Consider the following 21709-nt stretch of genomic DNA (forward strand, 5'->3'; position numbering starts at 1 on the left):
GGAGATAAGGAGGTCATTTTTAATGAGGTCCTCATCCCGTTCTGGAACCTAAAAAATAAATCAAGACATTAAGGTTGGAGACATTAACATAAGGAAAATAAAGAAAACAGAGACAGAAAACTGGCATGAATATTGAAAGTCAAGAAAAAAAAGGAGTCCAGAAGAAAAATGTAAAGAAAGAGGAAAGTAAAGAAGAGATGATTCAAGAATAGTAAAGTGAGGATACAATAAACAGTCAGCAAGGTATACTTACACTCTGCCGCCTTGCCACCCGACCGTGAACCCGCTGCTCCTGCTCAGCCTCTGCCGCAGTGGAAGAAGTGCTCTTAAAAAAGGAAAACAAAATTGTCACATGTGTAGATGTGACAGTGAATACTTACCAATCTGAGGAGGTGAGTACTCACTTCACTGACATGTTCGGCTTGTGCAGGCCCAGGAGGTTGCTCCTCCTCAGAAGAAGATGATATTCTGATGCATGCAGAAAGAAAGAAATGGCAGAAATTAGGACATATAGAGACAGAAAATAGAAAATAAAGACATTGGCTAGGATATACTCACATTGTTCAGAGTGTAGATTCCTTCCTGTATTTGATCTGCTGCGTCTGGAAAGCTTCTCTGTCTGCTGAGTAGTGACCTGCAAATGTCCACTCCCTCCCTTTATCACTTTGTATGTGGGGGGTGGCTAATCAGTGTCTAGACATGTTTTCCTGTTGTGCAACGCATGCGTTCACAAACGCAAGCAAGCGCATGTGCTTGCGGCCGCATGTGTTCACATAGACAGCAATGCTTTTTTTGCCGCATTCCTTCCGCTAACAACCACATATGTTTCTAGGTGGCAAATTGATGCCTCTAAAATTACTACATGTAGCGTTTACCGCGCCAAACCGCAGACGACGAAACGACGCATACGTCGTCAAACGTGGCAAACCACAACCGATCGCAGACACATGCATCTCTAATGTTAAATATAGGAATACACAACGCATGAGGATAATTGCGGAAGAAACGCTGTGGACACAACCGCAAATGTGAAACCGACCTAAGAGCTTTGTCGGAACACATTCATCTCCACCTGAAGAAGCAGATTTTGTGAAACACTATTTCTAGTTCTCCTTGTTCCCAGTCTTTGCCTGATAGTATTCCATGTGTATATACTGTTATGTTATGTAAATTTACTCTACTGTGAAAATGGTGCATGTTTATAATCACCTGTTCAAAATTTTCTGATATATTTTTTCTGATATATTAGTCATATATTATAGCACTATATTGTTTCAACTTCATTCTGAGGCTTATCATCGACAACTTATTGTACATCTTGGACATGCACTCACCTTTTTATGTCCTTTTGACTTCTTCCTATAGTTTGACTTGTGTGTATTTTAATACTTTTATCCTTTTTAAAATGTCTACATCTTTCATATCTACTGTCTATATCTGATGAATTTGGCATGCACTATTTTGATGGTCTCTTATTGATATTTTTATTGAAGGAGAGAATAAATAATGCTGCTAGTGCTAATAATTATGCAAGTATCACCTTGACTTACAAACTAGTCTGTCATGATCTGGTAATTCAGTACCACAATGGACATAGGAGTCAGAGCACATACAGTGACCTGACAATAACCCCAAAACATAGAACGAGCTCTGAGACGTGGAAACTCTGCTGACCGCAATCCCAAATCCTCTCCAACCACACTGGAGGCAGCCGTGGATTGCGCCTAACGCTACCTATGCAACTCGGCACAGCCTGAGAAACTAGCTAGCCTGAAGATAGAAAATAAGCCTACCTTGCCTCAGAGAAATACCCCAAAGGAAAAGGCAGCCCCCACATATAATGACTGTGAGTTAAGATGAAAAGACAAACGTAGAGATGAAATAGATTTAGCAAAGTGAGGCCCGACTTTCTGAACAGAGCGAGGATAGGAAAGGTAACTTTGCGGTCAACACAAAACCCTACAAACAACCACGCAAAGGGGGCAAAAAGACCCTCCGTACCGAACTAATGGCATGGAGGTACACCCTCTGCGTCCCAGAGCTTCCAGCAAGCACGAGAAAACAAATAAGCAAGCTGGACAGAAAAAAACAGCAAACAAAAAGCAAAAGCGGAACTTAGCTATGCAAAGCAGCAGGCCACAGGAACGATCCAGGAGGAAACAGGTCCAATACTAGAACATTGACTGGAGGCCAGGATCAAAGCACTAGGTGGAGTTAAATAGAGCAGCACCTAACGACTTCACCACATCACCTGAGGAAGGAAACTCAGAAGCCGCAGTACCACGTTCCTCCACCAACGGAAGCTCACAGAGAGAATCAGCCGAAGTACCACTTGTGACCACAGGAGGGAGCTCTGCCACAGAATTCACAACATTACCCCCCCTTGAGGAGGGGTCACCGAACCCTCACCAGAGCCCCCAGGATGACCAGGATGAGCCATATGAAAGGCACGAACAAGATCGGGAGCATGGACATCAGAGGCAAAGACCCAGGAATTATCTTCCTGAGCATAACCCTTCCACTTAACCAGATACTGGAGTTTCCGTCTAGAAACACCAGAATCCAAAATCTTCTCCACAATATACTCCAACTCCCCCTCCACCAAAACCGGGGCAGGAGGATCAACAGATGGAACCATAGGTGCCACGTATCTCCGCAACAATGACCTATGGAATACGTTATGTATGGAAAAAGAATCTGGAAGGGTCAGACGAAAAGACACAGGATTAAGAACCTCAGAAATTCTATACGGACCAATGAAACGAGGTTTAAACTTAGGAGAGGAAACCTTCATAGGAATATGACGAGAAGATAACCAAACCAAATCCCCAACACGAAGTCGGGGACCCACACAGTGTCTGCGATTAGTGAAACGTTGAGCCTTCTCCTGGGACAAGGTCAAATTGTCCACTACATGAGTCCAAATCTGCTGCAACCTGTCCACCACAGTATCCACACCAGGACAGTCCGAAGACTCAACCTGCCCTGAAGAGAAACGAGGATGGAACCCAGAGTTGCAGAAAAACGGCGAAACCAAGGTAGCCGAGCTGGCCCGATTATTAAGGGCGAACTCAGCCAAAGGCAAAAAGGACACCCAGTCATCCTGATCAGCAGAAACAAAGCATCTCAGATATGTTTCCAAGGTCTGATTGGTTCGTTCGGTCTGGCCATTAGTCTGAGGATGGAAAGCTGAGGAAAAAGACAAGTCAATGCCCATCCTACCACAAAAGGCTCGCCAAAACCTCGAAACAAACTGGGAACCTCTGTCAGAAACGATATTCTCTGGAATGCCATGTAAACGAACCACATGCTGGAAGAACAATGGCACCAAATCAGAGGAGGAAGGTAATTTAGACAAGGGTACCAAATGGACCATCTTAGAGAAGCGATCACAGACCACCCAAATGACTGACATCTTTTGAGAGACGGGAAGATCTGAAATAAAATCCATAGAGATATGTGTCCAAGGCCTCTTCGGGAGCGGCAAGGGCAAAAGCAACCCACTGGCACGAGAACAGCAGGGCTTAGCCCGAGCACAAATCCCACAGGACTGCACAAAAGTACGCACATCCCGCGACAGAGATGGCCACCAAAAGGATCTAGCCACTAACTCTCTGGTACCAAAGATTCCAGGATGACCAGCCAACACTGAACAATGAACCTCAGAGATAACTTTATTCGTCCACCTATCAGGGACAAACAGTTTCTCCGCTGGGCAACGATCAGGTTTATTAGCCTGAAATTTTTGCAGCACACACCGCAAATCAGGGGAGATGGCAGACACAATTACTCCCTCTTTGAGGATACCCGCCGGCTCAAATAAACCCGGAGAGTCGGGCACAAAACTCCTAGACAGAGCATCCGCCTTCACATTTTTAGAGCCCGGAAGGTACGAAATCACAAAGTCAAAACGGGCAAAAAACAACGACCAACGAGCCTGTCTAGGATTCAACCGCTTGGCAGACTCGAGATAAGTCAAGTTCTTATGATCAGTCAACACCACCACACGATGCTTAGCTCCTTCAAGCCAATGATGCCACTCCTCGAATGCCCACTTCATGGCCAGCAACTCTCGATTGCCAACATCATAATTTCGCTCAGCAGGCGAAAACTTCCTGGAAAAGAAGGCGCATGGGTTCATCACCGAGCAATCAGAACTTCTCTGCGACAAAACAGCCCCTGCTCCAATCTCAGAAGCATCAACCTCGACCTGGAACGGAAGCGAAACATCTGGTTGACACAACACAGGGGCAGAAGAAAAACGACGCTTCAACTCTTGAAAAGCTTCCACAGCAGCAGAAGACCAATTGACCACATCAGCACCCTTCTTGGTTAAATCGGTCAATGGTTTAGCAATACTAGAAAAATTGCAGATGAAGCGACGATAAAAATTAGCAAAGCCCAGAAACTTTTGCAGACTTTTCAGAGATGTCGGCTGAGTCCAATCATGGATGGCTTGGACCTTAACAGGGTCCATCTCGATAGTAGAAGGGGAAAAGATGAACCCCAAAAATGAAACCTTCTGAACACCAAAGAGACACTTTGATCCCTTCACAAACAAAGAATTAGCACGCAGGACCTGGAACACCGTTCTGACCTGCTTCACATGAGACTCCCAATCATCCGAAAAGATCAAAATGTCATCCAAGTACACAATCAGGAATTTATCCAGGTACTCTCGGAAGATGTCATGCATAAAGGACTGAAACACTGATGGAGCATTGGCAAGTCCGAATGGCATTACTAGATACTCAAAATGGCCCTCGGGCGTATTAAATGCAGTTTTCCCTTCATCGCCTCCCTTAATACGCACAAGATTACACGCACCACGAAGATCTATCTTGGTGAACCAACTAGCCCCCTTAATCCGAGCAAACAAATCAGATAACAACGGCAAGGGGTACTGAAATTTAACCGTAATCTTATTTAGAAGGTGGTAATCTATACAAGGTCTCAGTGAACCATCCTTCTTGGCTACAAAAAAGAACCCTGCTCCTAATGGCGACGATGACGGGCGAATATGCCCCTTCTCCAAGGACTCCTTCACATAACTCCGCATAGCGGCGTGCTCAGGCACAGATAAATTAAACAGTCGACCTTTTGGGAATTTACTACCAGGAATCAAATCGATAGCACAATCACAATCCCTATGCGGAGGTAGGGTATCGGACTTGGGCTCATCAAATACATCCCAGTAATCAGACAAGAACTCTGGAACCTCAGAAGGGGTGGATGACGAAATAGTCAGAAATGGGACATCACCAAGTACCCCCTGACAACCCCAGCTGGACACAGACATGGATTTCCAATCTAATACTGGATTATGGACTTGTAGCCATGGCAACCCCAACACGACCACATCATGCAGATTATGCAACACCAGAAAGCGAATAACCTCCTGATGTGCAGGAGCCATGCACATGGTCAGCTGGGTCCAGTACTGAGGCTTATTCTTGGCCAAAGGCGTAGCATCAATTCCTCTCAATGGAATAGGACACTGCAAGGGCTCCAAGAAAAACCCACAACACCTAGCATACTCCAAGTCCATCAAATTCAGGGCAGCGCCTGAATCCACAAATGCCATGACAGAATACGATGACAAGGAGCAGATCAAGGTAACGGACAGAAGAAATTTTGACTGTACCGTACCAATGGTGGCAGACCTAGCGAACCGCTTAGTGCGCTTAGGACAATCAGAGATAGCATGAGTGGAATCACCACAGTAGAAACACAGCCCATTCAGACGTCTGTGTTCTTGCCGTTCAACTCTGGTCAAAGTCCTATCGCACTGCAATACCGCCAAATGGTGCACAGATTTACGCTCACGCAAGCGTCGACCGATCTGAATGGCCAAAGACATAGACTCATTCAGACCAGCAGGCATAGGAAATCCCACCATGACATCCTTAAGGGCTTCAGAGAGACCTTTTCTGAAAATAGCTGCGAGCGCACCTTCATTCCATTGAGTGAGTACGGACCACTTTCTAAATTTCTGACAATATACCTCTATGTCATCCTGACCCTGACACAGAGCCAGCAAATTTTTCTCTGCCTGATCCACTGAATTAGGCTCATCGTACAGCAATCCGAGCGCCAGGAAAAACGCATCAACATTACTCAATGCAGGATCTCCTGGCGCAAGGGAAAATGCCCAGTCTTGAGGGTCGCCACGCAAAAAAGAAATAATAATTCTCACTTGTTGAACTGGGTCACCAGAGGAGCGAGGTTTCAAGGCAAGAAACAGTTTGCAATTATTTTTGAAATTCACAAACTTGGCTCTATCACCATAAAACAAATCAGGAATAGGAATTCTTGGTTCTAACATAGGCTTCTGAACCACCAAATCTTGAATCTTTTGTACATTTATAACGAGATTATCCATTGAAGAGCACAGACCCTGAATGTCCATGTCCACACCTGTGTCCTGAACCACCCAAATGTCTAGGGGAAAAAAAAGGCAAAACACAGTGCAGAGAAAAAAAAATGGTCTCAGAACTTCTTTTTTCCCTCTATTGAGAATCATTAGTACTTTAGGCCTCCAGTACTGTCATGATCTGGTAATTCAGTACCACAATGGACATAGGAGTCGGAGCACATACAGTGACCTGACAATAACCCAAAAACATAGAACGAGCTCTGAGACGTGGAAACTCTGCTGACCGCAATCCCTGATCCTCTCCAACCACACTAGAGGCAGCCGTGGATTGCGCCTAACGCTACCTATGCAACTCGGCACAGCCTGAGAAACTAGCTAGCCTGAAGATAGAAAATAAGCCTACCTTGCCTCAGAGAAATACCCCAAAGGAAAAGGCAGCCCCCACATATAATGACTGTGAGTTAAGATGAAAAGACAAACGTAGAGATGAAATAGATTTAGCAAAGTGAGGCCCGACTTTCTGAACAGAGCGAGGATAGGAAAGGTAACTTTGCGGTCAACACAAAACCCTACAAACAACCACGCAAAGGGGGCAAAAAGACCCTCCGTACCGAACTAACGGCACGGAGGTACACCTTCTGCGTCCCAGAGCTTCCAGCAAGCACGAAAAAACAAATAAGCAAGCTGGACAGAAAAAAACAGCAAACAAAAAGCAAAAGCGGAACTTAGCTATGCAGAGCAGCAGGCCACAGGAACGATCCAGGAGGAAACAGGTCCAATACTAGAACATTGACTGGAGGCCAGGATCAAAGCACTAGGTGGAGTTAAATAGAGCAGCACCTAACGACTTCACCACATCACCTGAGGAAGGAAACTCAGAAGCCGCAGTACCACTTTCCTCCACCAACGGAAGCTCACAGAGAGAATCAGCCGAAGTACCACTTGTGACCACAGGAGGGATCTCTGCCACAGAATTCACAACACTAGTCATCAAGTAAACTTGAATTTTATGTCTGCAAAACGTCTTAGATGGCCAAATGATGCTTCTGCCAATTTGTTGTTTTCCCTGTTCACCTCGAAACGCGTTGACAAATAAAACCGCATCCATACTGAATCCTCGGCAGAGCGAGTTTTATATCCACTTTCATCTTCAAGTTTGCTTCCTATCTGCCAATCATTTGGCTGATAACTATTCCAGCCAACTCTCTCATATATCTCTGAGAGAAGAATGCAATTGCCAATCAGAAATCATATATTCTTGATCGACATCTTTCCCGACTATCAGTCTTTCAGTGACCCTAAGCACATTAGACTGGCAGCTGAAACCATGGATATTGTCTGGTTCAGACAATATTAATCTGTTATGGAACCTTTTGTCTGTGAAGTGTTTTACAACCTAGTTACACTGGGGAAAATAAGTATTCGATACAGTGCTGATTTTCAAATTTTCCCACCTACAAAGAATGAAGAGGTCTGTCATTTTTATCATAGGTATACTTCAACTATATGGCTGCAAGGAAAAGTGAGTACTCTATTAAACAAAAACCTAACCATGCCCTTGTAGTATTTGCATTTATACCATGACAACTATGAAGACATCATTTTGAAAGCAATGATTCACATATTTTAGACTTGATGAGAAGATGACTGCTAGATGGAGTAAGATAAAACCTAAAATTTCCATCCCCAGCCTTATCATTAAGGCAAAGCCTAAAAAATTGAGTTGTTCAATAACAATTATACAATTAGTATACTGAGGGAGAAAGTCTAACTGATTTGGGGGGTTTAATTTCCAATTAAGCTTCACATCTTGACAGTGTTTTTGTTTCTGCAGAAGTGATTGCTAATCAGAAAATAGAAGAAACATTGATTTCATGACACTTTTCAAATGAAATAACACAAAGGCATTGTTTGCCCTACTAATGAAGGAAAACATAAGGGTAGAATGCTCAGCTGAATGGTAAAGCAGTGCAAACATTTTACAATAAAGCACAAATCCTTTATATTTCCAGCTCATGTTTAGTTTCTGTTAACATCTGTGTAATCGTATTTTCCTTGCAACTTCTAAATGAATAACTCAGCACAAATGATTATTATGGATCATTTAAATGACACTCATTTATTTTATTCTCTGCATATTTGATTTTTCCTTCTTCTTTTTGGCTGCGTGCTTTATGCTTTTTTTTTCGTTTGCCTTCGGAATGTGAGGTCCTTACTAAGTACAAAAAATGAGAATACTGTCTCTTTATGAATATTAATGAGGAAATCAAGGGGGACAATGGCACTTCAAGTTTCATCTCTCTATCTCCTAGAGGCGCAAGCTCTGCAAGTTGTCACCTTGGTGTATTCAGTGTCTCTTGAAGCACTAGACTCCTCCAGAGAGAATGTCAGTCCCAGCCCTGGGCAGTTTTGACAAACAGAGTATATATTGATACATGATAAAGTATGCTAGAAATCACCCCAGCGCTAAAGGCTACTATAGTTTTAATATCATCATTTGAATTAACAAGCATTCTGTGGAGAAATAATGAGCTTTCATTATTCAGCACATCATCCTTACCCAGGGAACTCAGAAACCATTAGCTCTTGAGAGCTTAATGAAAAGATGATAAAGAATATTTTAGATAAAAGTTTGAACAGGAGCACTTGGTGTCTGAGGTAAAAAAATTAATGTAGCTGGTGAATGATGACTCGATTATCCTCATTAAAGACATCTAAGAGACGCATGCCGTTTTTATGGTTTAAACTCAGGATCTACAAAATAGATGATGTGACGATGGTTGTCAGAGAAGACAAACAGAGCACGTGCTTCGGTCGTTCCTCGTGTCATTCTTAACATGGGCTTCCTTAGAATATATGACATTTAACTGAATTTTACCGTAATCTACCTATAGTTCTTACATTACAATCAATTCTAAGATATTTTTAGAAACTAACAAAGACACACATGTACAAACATAGACATACACAAACATGACCTGATGCCGAAGGTAACACATATGCTTTTCTACCGCATTAGAAGACACCATAAGTGATATTGTGAATGGTATTATGAATGACACGGAATATTAGCAAACTCTGTATAGACTTTGCACATACGTTCTCAGACTTACAAGCACAGACATACATACACACAAACATACCCTTTTTGTTAGAATTAATGAGCATGCCTTGATATATGAAGCATATTTTCACTATGCTTTTTTTAGGGCTTGTTAAATCCTTATTTTAGTTCAGAAAAATACTTTTACTCAGACCTGTGTAAAAGATCGCATCTATCACTACTCTGATCCATTTTCTAATCAGACCTGCTCATTAAACTCAACAGGTGTCTAAAAAAATAAATGTCATATAGACACCATATTTAATGGATTCATTGCTATTAATGACTGGTAAAACTGTTTATCTTCACACTACAACCACAATTTCCCCAAAATTTGGACCCTATGTAAAATGTAAAGAAAACAAGAAAGCAATGATTTGGAAATCTCTTATAGACATATTGCGCTCATGGATTTCTCCAGAATCTCTGAATCTTTTGATGACATTAGTTACTATAGACGGTGGGATATTCCAAGTCACAATTGATGAATAATCCAAAAACATCTGAAATCTCTAAACTCTGAAAAAAACAAACCAAGAATCTCTAAACTCTGAAAAAAACAAACCAAGAGAGCACATATACAACAGACCTGAAAAAAATTGGGTAAGAGCATCTATAACAACAATCACTGGATGAAAGCTAAACCCTGATTTGGTGCATGCTACATGGAATGTTATATCTAATATATAATTGCCTAGAATACTACTTCCTGCAATTTGTGCCAACTTCCGTGGCTTTGTCCGGAGCTAATGTCCGGAGCTAATGTCCGGAGCTAATGTCCGGAGATAAGTGACGTCAACAGTGTCCAGTGTCTGATTGGTTGCCGCCTGCTGCGAGCGACCAATCAGAAACGTGCCGTACTGTGACACACTCCGCCCGCCATTTTGGTGTGATTTTTGAATTTTTACCTCACAGCAAGTTTCTACTGCGTGGAGGCGGGCCCAGTGACGTTGCTCTTCAAGCTCCTGCTGAATTTCGTCAAAAAAATGATAATACCATTTACCAAAACTATATATATTTAGTTGTGAAGTGGTTCAGTGACATTTTCACACCAATTTTGAACTTTTGTTTGGTGTTTTCTCCATATACTGCCTATTATTCACTGACTGTTATACTGAGAGACTGCCGTTTATTAACCTCTTCTTTGCCACATTGGGTATATTGCTCTATTATTTGCCACATAAGGACATTGTCCATTATTGCCCAGCAATTTCTCTGCAATATAAACTGCCTATTTATTAATATCTGCATTCCTGCAAAGAACTATTGCCTATTATTAACTGGCTATTTTCCTACTACCTGACACTGCCTCTTATTAACCTGTTGTTTGCCACCACCACGCTTAAAGCTGTTTAGCTTAGCCAACATGAGCTCTAATAGTAAGGATACTAATGACACAGAGCCCAAAGCTGCTGATGGCGCACGTAAGATTAGGGCTGATAGAAAGTATACTAATAATGCAGAGCAAAAAGACGCCGATGCCGCACGTAAGCGCAAACAGCGTGCTAACAAGAGTACAGAGGATAGATGCAAGCGCATGGACACTGTTAAGTATACTAATGACACAGAGTCCAAAGCTTATGATGGCGCACGTAAGATCAGGTCTGATATAAAGTATGGTAATGATGCAGAGCGAAAAGCCGCCGATGCCGGACGTAAGCGCAAACAGCGTGTTAACAAAAGTACAGAGGATAGATGCAAGTGCCTGGATACTGTTAAGTATACTAATGACACAGAGCCCAAAGCTGCTGATGGCGCACGTAAGATCAGGTCTGATATAAAGTATGGTAATGATGCAGAGCGAAAAGCCGTCGATGCCGCACGTAAGCGCAAACAGCGTGTTAACAAGAGTACAGAGGATAAATGCAAGCGCCTGGATACTGTTAAGTATACTAATGACACAGAGTCCAAAGCTGCTGATGGCGCACGTAAGATCAGGTCTGATATAAAGTATGGTAATGATGCAGAGCGAAAAGCCGCCGATGCCGCACGTAAGCGCAAACAGCGTGCTAACAAGAGTACAGAGGAGAAGTTGTCGTCTGATGTCTTTCATCCCTCCCCTCATAAGCATGTTCATGGATCCTGTGTAACTGTACCTTAAATAACAAGAATTGTCAAGAGCTGGTGAGTGCAGCCATTTTTTGTTCTTTCTTACTATTATTTATTAATTGTATTATTCTTACATTTGAATAAATAAAGTATATATGGATTCTAGACTCCCGATTCTTTAGAATCGGGCTGCCATCTAGTATATATATATATATGTATATATATATATATGTATAGCCTGTGTAATACAATAAATGTGCAAAACAAAAAAAAGTTAATTTCCTCCACTAGTTTAGTATATTTGGAATTTTTGACCACAAAGTAATAAACACTTAAATGATTTATACGTTATTTCGTAAAGTTTACGTTTAAAGCTTCCTAGAAATTTCACAGTCGTTTCTGCAGCAGATATGTTCAGTGTGTAAAATATACAGTTACCATGTGCTCACCATAAGTGGATATTATATTTATATGTCCCTTCAACTCAGTATAGCTATATTCAATCATGCTGAGCTATGTGCTGACACCTATTACACTTCTTTTTTTATCCTCTTTTATTATAACTCACTAAGTTAATTATGTAATGCATCAGAGACATAAGAATGACAACTATTTAATGCAATATTGTGGTGACAGTAGCTGCATGTAGAAATGAAGGAAATTTTCCATCTTCTTACCAAATTAGGTCCGGGTCCCATAGTAAAGGATATTTCATATGAACAGTGGATATATTAAAAGTCTATACACCCCTGTTAAAATGCCTGTTTTTTGTCATGTAAAAAAATCATACCAAGAAAAACAATTTTAAAAATCTTTATTGTCAACTATAATCTATACAATTCCATTGAACATACTGCAATGCTTTTGGTGGAAAAAATAAAAATTAAAAATTAAAATAAGGTGGTTGCATAAATATGCACAGCATTAAATTAATGCTTTGTTTGTTAGGGCTAGCGGAACGCACCAAATTATAAGAGACGTGGTATAAGGTGCGTTCGCAGCCCGGGGTCCACCGTACAGAGATGGAAACTGCTGCTGAGTAATGACGGACTATATGGCGGTACAATGTGGATACACACACGGGTTAACTTCACCCTGTATGAAGGAAGCAAACCCTGTCGCGTCACAGGGCCGCAGCACCGTACCAAGGGCGAAAGCAAGGAGTCTCAAGACTCTATCCCAAGACATAGGATTAGAGTACGTACAGACCACTTGCGCTCAACACCGCAACTGGGATGTCAAAGTAACAGAAAATAACTTAAAGCACAAGAGTGCGTGCTGTGCCACTTTGGCGGACGCCACTAACCACCCAAACTTGGGATAGGAACGCGCTCTATAAGCGCACGGCGCTGCACTGGCGGTTACAGCAATAGACGCTGTATCGTGTGTCTTTATGTTGACAGCTTAGTCAGGCACTAGACAGCAAGCATCCACCTGTTGCGAATAGTCATACACAAGAGAGGGGATTTTAAAGAACGACTTGCACTCATCAACACACACACAATTCCATATGTACAGTAGCGCATGGCCATGCGGCCATGCAAACCTTTTATAGCTGCAGCAAGAACAGGACCTTCCCTGAAGGACCAATGGGAGTCAGCCACAGAAGAAGAACATCTTCAGGACCTTCCTAAAGGACCAATGGGATTTGCTGCAGTATCTAAGCATGTGACCCTTGATCTCCAACGAGAGATCTTGCCCTGGGCATGCTCAGAAAGGGAAGAGCAGGACTTAGTCCCAAACACGTCTGCTTGCCACTGCCCAGTACTGGCTACAATGGCAGAAGCTGGAAAGGCAGCAGTAACCAGTCATCCAGTATCAGCCTGAGCTAGACGCTGGGACCGACGTCTCCGCTGAGCAGACTCCACTGCGGCCGGAGAAGAATGGGAGACTGCAGCAGAGATGGTTCGAGATTCGCCCTGTGCAGAGGCGGTATCTCGACACCTAACATTGTTGAAGTACCTTTTACACTTATGACAGCATTCAGCCACACTTATCTTTCATGCACTAGTGCTCCAAATTTGTCTGATTGCAAGGGCATACCAAATTTAAAGGGAACCTGTCACCTGAATTTGGTGGGACCGGTTTTCGGTCATATGGGCGGAGTTTTCGGGTGTTTGATTCACTCTTTCCTTACCTGCTGACTGCATGCTGGCCGCAATATTGGATTGAAGTTAATTCTCTGTCCTCCACAGTACATGCCTGCGCAAGGCAATCTAATTACTTATTTTTAACATCATATGGAGTCCTGCATGAATATGTATCTGTTTTCTGTTGTAGAGATAACTTTATGACTAAGCGCTATAGGGAAATGGACATGCTGTCGGGGACATGGACAGGGCTATGCACTGTACAATGTTTTCCTGCAAAACATTTAGTAAGGGCATTCATGCTGATGTTTCTATGATACACACCACCTACCTAAAAATTGTTAAAGACCAAACACAACCCTTTAGTGGAAATGTATTTCCTTATAGTGCATGTGTCAGTAGGATAAATCCTGTTAATCCATCAATATGGGCAAGCAGATAATAGGAAGCTGAATAAAATGATACCTTAAAATCTGCGATCCAGTGTCTTACTCCAGAGAAATCCATATTTTTTCTTATATGTAAATAGCTGTTCCAGTCTATGTAAGGCACTCTTTCATTTAAAATAATCTCTGGATGCAGATTCTCCTTGAGGTGTATGTCTGGCCCATAATTCTTAATAGCTCATGAAGAAAGAGGTGCAAAAAAACATGAAAAGTCATCACAACAGCTTAAATTTTTCAGTAATTAGAAAACAATACTGCCACTCAGTGAAAATAATATCAGCTGGTTCAACTGATTGTAACAACCCTGCTGGCAAACAGCATGGAGCTGGCAGCAGAGAGAAGTCACAAGATGGCCCAGATAAGTGTGTTTGAGTGTAATGCAGGTGGGGAAAGGGAGGCCATGCAGTGATGCCAGCAGGGTTGTTACACTGATGGCCTATAAAATGATGTCTCATTGCCAAGGTGACACACAAGAAACATCTCATGATGGGTAAAGCCAGTGAGCTGTCTCAAGACTTTTGCAACCATTTCACCATAAACCAGCTACAACCATGTGCTCCCCGCAAGATTTCAGACAGAGGAGTGAAAAGAATTGTTAGAAGAGTTGTCCAAAAGCCAAGGACCACCTGTGGAGACCTACAGAAATACCTGGAATCAGACAGAGGAGTGAAAAGAATTGTTAGAAGAGTTGTCCAAAAGCCAAGGACCACCTGTGGAGACCTACAGAAATACCTGGAATCAGCCGCTACAAGTGTTTCAAAGAGAACAATAATTAATACAATCCACTTTCATGTTCTATATGCACGCTCACCAAGCAAGACTCTATTGCTGATCAAAAAGCATTTTACAAGAGCATTTAAAGTTTGCTCAACAACATTTAGACAAGCTTGTGAAATACAGGGAGAATATAGTGTGTCCAGATGAGCCCAAAATCGAACTATTATAGAACTGCAACACAGAGCTAGGATAGAATAGTAAAAACTGACCCTGCACCGAGACTAGGCTGATACCCTACGATAGAGTGAGCGACCCATTCCTTGAGAATAGACCCACCTATGATCCTAGATTAATCTCAGCGAAGACCTATAGATAGGGGGATGGAGGTCCCTTAAAGATCTAAGGACTGGGTATAAAAACAGGTCACCTCCTAATAGAAACACAGAGACGGCTGCAGAAACCAACTGAAAACAGAAGCTAAAGATAGCAGAACCAGAGATGCCAGAACTGCACAATATCAAACACAGAAAGCTATCAAAGCACCTAGCCAGAACCCAAGCGGATTAACACTGTTGTCCTGCAAGGAATGGGAGGCAGTTGCTGGGTAATAAAGTGTGATACAATCACCTGACCTAAGACAACCCAGCACCAGGGGAAAAAGACCAGCAGCCAGAAAACCACAACAAGATGGCGGATGATCAAAAAGCAAAACAGATTCTAACAGCACCTCCCCTTTTACAAGGATCCTCCGAATCCTCTTGGCCGAGCCTTATTCGGAAATCTCCTGTGAAAAGCCTTATTAAGCCTTGAGGACGAGACGTCCTCAGCTTTCACCCAGGAATTATCCTCGGGACCAAAACCCTTCCAGGACACGAGATACTGCAACCTTCCTCTGTGCCACCTGGAATCTAAAATGCGTGAAATCTCAAACTTGCCATCCTCATCAACTGGAGAAACAGTTGGCATCACCTCCTTATCTGGTGTGTCAACTTTCTTCAGTAAAGATACATGAAAAACTGAATTAATTCTCCAGGGCGAGGGGATATCTAATCTCACAGCAACCAAGTTGACAACCTGAACGACTTTGAACGGTCCTACAAACTTAGGCCCCAGTTTTTTAGAAGGGATCTTCAAATGCAGATACCTAAAGGACAACCAGACCATGTCCCCAACTGCAAACAATGCCTCTCTTCTTTTCTTGTCAAAATATTTCTTTGACCTCCTATTTGCCTCTTTCAGATTATGGCGTACATTGGTCCAAACCTTATCCAAATGACGCGAAAAACTCCTCCTCAGGCACTGCTGCCCCAATCTTTCAAAATGGACCGAAAGATGGATGCCTCCCTGTACAGCAAAAAAAAGGAGAACACCCAGCCAAGGAAGACGCATGATTATTAAGAGCAAACTCAGCTAGTGGTAGATATTCCGACCACATCTCCTGATTGTCAGCTACAAAACATCTCAAAAACTGCTCGACGTCCTGGTTCTTCCTTTCGGTCTGTTCATTGGACTCCAGATGATAACCTGATGAAAATGACAAATGAACCTTTAATCTGTCACAAAAAGCACGCCAAAAGCGAGCCACAACCTGTGGTCCTCTATCAGAGACAATGTCCGTGGGAACCCCATGGAGCCTGACAATCTCTTTCACAAATGCCTTAGCTAGAGTCTTGGCGCAGGATAATTTATTGAACAGGACCAGATAACACATCTTACTAAACCGGTCCACAACAACCCAGATGACGGAAAAACCCTCAGAGACCAGCAGATAGGTGATAAAATCCATAGCAAGATGTGACTATGGCGAACTAGAAACCTCCAAAGGGCACAGCAACCATGCAGCTGAGGCATGTGAGGCCTTCAACCTAGCACATACAGTACACTGACGTACCCACTTGATGATTTCTCTTTGCCACCCTGGCCACCATAAACTACGACCGATCGACTTTCTAGTTTCCAAAATCCCTGGATGACCCGCCAACCGAGACTCATAACATTCAGCAAACAAACCTCTCCGCAAGGCTCTAGGCACAAATAACTTAGCATACGGAGTGTTAGTTGGTGCAGCATTCTGGGACTCTAGGATTCTACTCTCCAACTCAGAACCCAATGCTGCCACCACCACCCCTCTCTGCAAAATACATTTCTTCTCAGTATTAACTGCTGGAGAGAAGCTACAAGACAAAGCATCCGCTTTAACATTCTTCGTCCCAGGGATCTATGTTACAGAGAAATGAAATCGGGCAAAAAACAGTGACCACCTAGCTTGACGGGCATTCAAATGTTTAGCAGCATCCAGATATATCAGATTCTTATGATCAGTAAAAACCTGTATCGGATGTCTAGCCCCCTCCAAAAAATGTCGCCAATGCTCAAACGCGAGTTTAATAGCCAGCAACTGTCTATTCCCAACATCATAGTTGAGCTCAGTCTCCAAAGATTTTTTTTAGAAAAGAAAGCACAGGGATGCACCCCATCCTCTCCCTCTTGGGATCGAACTGCCCCCACTCCTACTGAAGAGGCATCAACTTCTACCAGAAATGGCTTGGTCTCTTCTGTCTGGATCAAAACAGGAGCAGAGCTAAACCTCTCCTTGAGATGCTCAAAAGCCTTAACAGCCTCAGAGGACCATTGGACAATATTGGAACCCTTCTTGGTGAGATTAGTTAAAGGTTTAGTGATCACAGAAAATTATTTATGAATTTTCTGTAATAATTAGCAAACCCTAAAAATCTCTGAACCGACTTCAAACATTCAGGCCTAGGCCACTCCAATACCGCCTGAACCTTCACCGAGTCCATTTCAAACCCATCACTGAAGACAAGGTGCCCCAAAAAACTCATTTTCTGTACCGCAAACTCGCACTTCTCCAATTTAGCAAAGAGTGAGTTTTCGCTCAAAATCTGTAGAACTTTGCGGACTGTCTGCCAATGCGACTCCAGATCAGATGAGTAGATCAAAGTATCATCCAAATAAACAATAACACTCCTACCGATCAATGAACTCAGAATGTCATCAATTAATTTTTGAAAAAACGCAGGCGCATTAGTAAGACCAAAAGGCATCACCAGACACTCAAAAGGACCTTCTGGGATATTAAAGGCTGCTTTCCATTCATCACCCTCGTTCATCTGCAGCAAATTATGTGCCCCACAAAAGTCAATCTTAGAGAACTACTTCGCTCTGGTAAGTTGGTTATACAAATCCGGAATCAGTGGCAATGTGTAAAAATTGCGCACAGTGATCTTATTAGTCTCCCCAAAATCCAGACACGGCCTAAGGCCCCCATCCTTCTTTTGGACAAAAAAGAATCCTACAGCCACAGGGGACTTAGAGAGTCTTATATGACCAGCAGCTAAACTAGTCTGTAGGTATTCCTTTAAGGCCTCCCTCTCAGGAATCGTCAGATTAAACAAATGAATCTTATCAAGAGTGGCACCTGGGACGAACTCAATAGCGCAGTCGTAATCTCTATGGGGTGGCAGAGTTTGCAACTCAACCTCCGAAAATACCCTCCAGAAATCCTGAATGGCTTCAGGTAGCTCTTTCTTCACAACAGCAGCAATTTGAACATTACAACCTCTGACCCCAGGACCTTATAGTACTAGACGACCAGTCCAGCAAAGGATTGTGCATATTTAACCAGGGTAAACCCAGGATGACTGGGCAAGGACAAACAAGTCTATACACTCCTGATGTTCCATATTCACAGTAAGTGGGAACTCGGTAACCTTTTGAGAAATACACCCATGTTCCAGAGGAGTGTTATCAATATCCACAACAGGAATAGGAGATGACAATGGTTCAGAATCAAACTTATATTTGTCTAGGAATTGTTGATCAATCAAATTAAGTGCAGAACCACAATCCATTATTACCTGAAAATCAATGGAATGACCATGATATGTGGTATTACCAGAAAAAAAAACTCCTGCAACTCGTAAAAACGCAATATGAACTGGAGTGTTACTTCTACTGACCTTTTTTTTCTTTCCTTATGCGAACCTCACATTGCTTAATAAAATGGTCAGCCTTACCACAATACAAGCATAGCCCTTCACAAAACCTCTTCTCCCTCTCCTGGGAATGAGAGGACATCGCCCCAAGTTGCATTGGTTCCCCGCTGTCAACAGGGCTATCCTGAGAGACGGGGTTCAGCATTATAAGAGCCTTCTCTTCATTCTGTCTGTCTCTCAATCTTCTATCCACATCGATAGCTAACTGCATAGCAGTTTCCAAAGTATCAGGTGCAGGATATGCAATGAGCAAATCTTTAACTCTTTCACTCAAACCTGCTAAAAACTGACTCTTGAGTGCTGGGTCATTCCACCTGACCTCTGCGGACCATCGTCTGAACTTGCTGCAATACCTCTCCGCATCAACAGAACCCTGTTTAAGCCATCTAAGCTCTGCCTCAGCTGATGTGACCCATTTAGCATCATCATATAACAACCCTATAGCAGAAAAAAATGCTTCTACTGATGTCAAACAAGGATAATCAGGATGTAATGAAAATGCCCAGATTTGAGGTTCATTTCACAATAAAGATATAATAATCCCCACACGCTGTAATTCACTCCCTGAGAATCTGGGTCTAAGCCGAAAATATGGTAAACATTCATTTTTAAATGTAAAAAATTCCTGCCGTTTACCAGAATAAAACTCAGGTAATCCTACCTTAGGTTCTTCAGAGAGTGCTCTAGAGTAATTACTCATGTGCTGTTGCAGGTCGGCTACTTCCAAAGTTAACCCTTGCAAGCGTTGAGCAAGTTCTTGGACGCTGCACATATTGAAGGTATCCGTGAGAGAATTTTTTTTTGTGTGTGGCTGGACAAACTGTTACAGAACTGCAACACAGAACTAGGATTGAAGGGGGAAACCTGACCCTGCACTGAGACTAGGCTGATACCCTATGATGAAGTGGGCCACCCATTCCATGAAATTAGACCCACTGATGATCCTAGGTTAATCTCAGCAAAGATCTATAGATAGGGGGAAAGAGGTCCCTGAAAGATCTAAGGACTGGGTATAAAAACATGTCACCTCCTTATAGAAACACAGAGACGGCTGCAGAAACCAACTGAAAACAGAAACTAAAGATAGCAGAACCAGAGATGCCAGAACTGCACAATATCAAACACAGGAAGCTATCAAAGCACCTAGCCAGAACTCAAGCGGATTAACACAGTTGTCCAGCAAAGATCGGGAGGCAGGTGCTGGGTAATAAAGGGTGATACAATCACCTGACCTAAGACAATCCAGCACCAGGGGAAAAAGACCAGCAGCCAGAAAACCACAACAAGATGGCGAGTGGTCAAAAAACAAAACAGATTCTAACACAAACTCTTTGTATGCTACCTTGTTTGGAGGCCAAAAGGCACTGCATATCACTCCAAAAACACCATACCAACAGTGAGGTTTTGAGATGGCAATGTCATGTTGTGGGGCTGTTTTTCAGCATATGTCACTGTCAAACTTATGATTGAAGAAAGGATGAACAAACAAATGAAATGTATTGAGATATTCTTGATAAAAATCTGCTGCCATCTAACAGGATGATGAAGTTGAAATGAGGGGGGATATTTCAGCAAGACAATGATCCCAAACATGCATCCAAAGAAGCTCTCAGTTGGTTTCAGAGAAATAAAATAAAGGTGCTAGAATGGCCCAGCCTATGACCTGACCTGAATCCAATAGGAAATTTATGGAAGGAGTTAAGGCTCAGTGTTCATAGGAGGAGCCCATGGGGCCTTCAGACTTTGAATAGTGTTTGTGTGGAAAAATAAGTCAAATCACACCTAAGCAATGCATGTGACTAGTTTCTCTATACAGGAGGCATCTTAAAGCTGTCATCTCCGATAAACAATTTTGTATGAAGTATTAATTAAATTTAAGTAAGTGTTCAATATTTTTTCCCTGTGTTATTTCTCAATATTACACATAACTTAATTTCTGGATATCTATGATTTGATTTCTTTGCCAGGGTGGATTGGATGGGTTGTTATCGACATCTGGTGAATTTCATGTCAATAGCACCTTTAGAAATACATTAACCCCTTCCCGACCTTTGACGCCACGTAGGCGTCATGAAAGTCGGTGCCAATCCGACCCATGACGCCTATGCGGCGTCATGGAAAGATCGCGTCCCTGCAGATCGGGTGAAAGGGTTAACTCCCATTTCACCCGATCTGCAGGGACAGGGGGAGTGGTAGTTTAGCCCAGGGGGGGTGGCTTCACCCCCTCGTGGCTACGATCGCTCTGATTGGCTGTTGAAAGTGAAACTGCCAATCAGAGCGATTTGTAATATTTCACCCATTATAACGGGTGAAATATTACAATCCAGCCATGGCCGATGCTGAAATATCATCGGCCATGGCTGGAAATACTAGTGTGCCCCCACCCCACCCCTCCGATCGCCCCCCCACCCCCCCGATCTGGCCGGTACACTGCTCCGGCTCCCCTCCGCCCTGTGCTCCGCTCCCCCCCGTGCTCGTGTCCGCTCCCCCCATGCTCCAATCACCCCCCCGTGCTCCAATCACCCCCCCTGCACTCCGATCCACCCCCCCCCGTGCTCCGTTCCACCCCCCCGTGCTCCATTCCAGCCCCCCCGTGCTCCGTTCCACGCCCCCCGCGCTCCGTTCCACCCCTCCCGCGCTCCGATTCCCCCCCCCGTGCTCCGATCCCCCCCCCCGTGCTCCGATCCCCCCCCCCGTGGTCCCCCCCCACCCTATCATACTTACCGATCCAGCCGTGGTCCCGTCCGTCTTCTCCCGGGCGCCGCCATCTTCCAAAATGGCGGGCGCATGTGCAGTGCGCCCGCCGAATCTGCCGGCCGGCAGATTCGTTCCAAAGTGCATTTTGATCACTGAGATATAATCTATCTCAGTGATCAAAATAAAAAAAATAATAAATGACCCCCCCCCTTTGT

Source organism: Ranitomeya imitator, chromosome 6 (genome assembly GCF_032444005.1).
Source record: "Ranitomeya imitator isolate aRanImi1 chromosome 6, aRanImi1.pri, whole genome shotgun sequence".
NCBI lineage: Eukaryota > Metazoa > Chordata > Amphibia > Anura > Dendrobatidae > Ranitomeya > Ranitomeya imitator.